The following is a 3014-nucleotide window of genomic DNA, read 5'->3' as shown; positions in this document are numbered from 1 at the left end:
TCAACTGCCAAGACCTACCAAGGCAATATATAAAGGACCAAAGTTGGAAAAATTTGGACATCTACACTTATGCTCTACAATTGAATTTTTACAACATTCTAGCTTTTTAGTTATTTTCTTTTCAGCAACTTTGTTTCCGTTGCCTTAGTTCATTTGCCATTCTTCTTAGAATTTCCTTTTCCCTTTTCCTTTCTGTTTTCCAGTTAGCCATAGTAGTAGTTTCCTACACTGGGGAACTACTACACTTTATTTAATTTAGTAAGCAATTGTATTGAAGAAGTAGAATCCTACCGACTTGTTGAGGACTGCTCAAGTACTCGAAGATTCGTCGTACTCTGTTAATCTAATTGCCAGGTTTTTATTAAATTATTATTATTGCCTTGTTATTATTATAATTATGTCTGCCGCACTATTAATCTGTTTATGCTCTGTGTTTGCTTTATTTAGCATGTCCGGTTAAACTACCGGTATCGGTATGTAACAATTTAATTTGATGGGATTTAATAATAATCGGTGAAAACTCTTTTTCTCAAACAATCTTTTAGGCCGAGGTTTTTAATTTAAATTTAATTAACTTTATCACAAAAGCGTGAGAAGCTATTTAATACGGTTTTGCCACGAGAGTGGGAAATTAACTAAGGTGAGAACCAACAATCGCGAGAGCGTGAGGCTCGAGCTGGATAGTAAAAATTAGGCATTGAGTTTAAAACCAGCGAGAGCACTTTAAAAACAATTAGAACTTATTTATTTTCAAAAAGTAATTTTAACTTCAAATGGGACAGCGAGAGCGTACATTCTGACTTAAAGCTATAGGCCGAATCAACAATCACGAGAGTGTGAGATAAAGCCTTTTAAATAAATATTTTCTACTGAGAGATATTTGGCATTTAAACTATTCACGGGTGACTTATCGAATCCCTGACAATTAATGCGTTGCATACTGATTCCTTCCATCAATTCTTTCTTAAAACTAAATTTCCCTTAGATATAATATTCTGCACCCGAACTTCTACTAATCATTCCCTTAGCTAAACATAGTGACGTTAGTAACACTAGTTTGACCATAGGTCCCTGTGGGATCGATATCTTTTAAAACTAAAGTGACTGGACTGTGCACTTGCAGTAAGTACCCGATAGACTATATTTTATATATAGTCACGACAAGCATCAAGTTTTTGGCGCCGTTGTCGGGGACCTATTTTAGTCGAATAATGCGATTCTTTCGTTGCACGCTATAGACTAAGGTAAAAATAAAAACTAATTTACTCTCCCTTATTTCCCTGATTGTATGCCAAGTACTCGCTCACAAGGCGATAACTTAGCACCACCAGTCCAAGAATTAGAGCGTTTCTTATACGTAAGACGCTGAATACAAGAATATCAACAAAAGTACGATACTCCCGATATCTTCTCTCCTCCTAAACCAGAAGAAAAACCATCATGGATGAAGAAGGACCACAGAATCGTCCTCTTAAATTCTATGTTACCCCGTCCCAACAAGTACCTCACAACAGCATTGCTGCCCCCGCTATCAATCGAAACGATTTCGAGCTGAAACCCTCACTATTATCAGTCGTCCAACAACATCAATTTGCTGGAAATCCTACGGACGATCCTAATGAACACCTGACCAAGTTTGTGCATTACGCAGACACTGTATAGGAGAATGGTGTATCTCAAGATGCGATAAGACTGCGCCTCTTTCCTTTCTCACTAAGAGACAGAGCTTGAGCTTGGTTGCAATCCTTGCCATCCAACTCCATTACAACATGGGAAGAACTGAAGAACGTTTTCTTATCCCGATATTTTCCGCCGAGCAAAACTGCTATGCTGAGAGCTCAAATCAACGGATTCAGGCAAAAAGATGTGGAATCTCTCTACGAAGCGTGGGAGAGATACAAGGACATGATGATGATATGTCCACATCACGGTCTCGAAGACAGGGTGATCATTCACACATTTTACAATGGGCTTCTGTATAACACAAGACTGACAGTAGACGCTGCCGCAGGTGGTGCACTTACGGATAAGCCATACAACGAAGCCTATCAACTCAATGAAAACATGGCCCAGAACCATTGTCAATGGGGAGGTGAAAGAACTCCGATGGAAAAGTCCTAGACAAAGGGTGGAATGTACGGAATCAGTAGCCTTGACCATGTTCATGCAAAGGTAGATGCCCTTGTTCAAAAATTAGACAACTTGACCATACCACCCGTAGCCACCGTGGCTGCTGTAACTCCAAACTGTGAGTTATGTGGAAACCCTGGACACACTGCACAAGAATGTTAAATATTAGTAGGAGTCCCACCCGATCAAGTGAATTACACACAAGGAAATCCCTATTCGAATACCTACAACCCAGGTTGGAAAAACCATCCTAATTTTTCGTATAAGAATAACAACGCCCTGTATGCACCTGGCCAAGCACCAACTGTTCCGCCTGGATATCAAAAGCTAGCTAATAATGCTCCTAACATGCCTAGGAAGTCAAATCTCAAATTAATGATGGAAAGCATCATAGCTACCCAGGCTCAAACAAACAAAGACTTCTTGAACCAAAACATACATACTAGGGAGCAACTTAAACAACTAGTGAACAAAGTAGACGCCTTAGTCACCCACAATAAAATGCTTGAAACACAGATTTCACAAGTGGCTCAACATCAAGCATCTACAGCCGCTCCAGATGGAACATTTCCTGGACAGCCGCAGCCTAATCCAAAAGGACATGCAAATGCCGTTATACTGAGGAGTGGAAAAGAAGTAGACGGGCCCGTAGATCCAAGACTCCAAAACCCTACCATGTACCAAAAACCAGACATAACCTCAACCAAGCAGGTGAATGAACCAAAGGAAATAGAAGATAAAACCCGAGAGGCCGAAGAGAAAGAGAAACCTTATGTGCCTCTGCCTCCTTATAAACCACCCATTCCGAATCCTCAAAGACTCACAAGTTCTAAAACTGCGAGTCAATTTAGGAAATCTGTTGAACTTCTGAAGCAACTAAACAT

At 39.9% G+C, this 3014-nt stretch overlaps 1 non-coding gene across 1 annotated transcript; it reads right to left on the bottom strand.

Annotated features, from left to right (window-relative positions):
- Positions 1–1827: 1827 nt before the first annotated feature.
- LOC127099696 (small nucleolar RNA R71) lies at positions 1828–1934 on the bottom strand. The gene has a single exon (XR_007794172.1). It is a non-coding gene; the product is annotated as a small nucleolar RNA R71 (small nucleolar RNA).
- Positions 1935–3014: the final 1080 nt, after the last annotated feature.

The sequence above is a fragment of the Lathyrus oleraceus genome, chromosome 6, assembly GCF_024323335.1.
Source record: "Lathyrus oleraceus cultivar Zhongwan6 chromosome 6, CAAS_Psat_ZW6_1.0, whole genome shotgun sequence".
Taxonomy (NCBI): Eukaryota; Viridiplantae; Streptophyta; class Magnoliopsida; order Fabales; family Fabaceae; genus Lathyrus; species Lathyrus oleraceus.
This window is presented reverse-complemented; position numbering and strand designations above follow the sequence as displayed.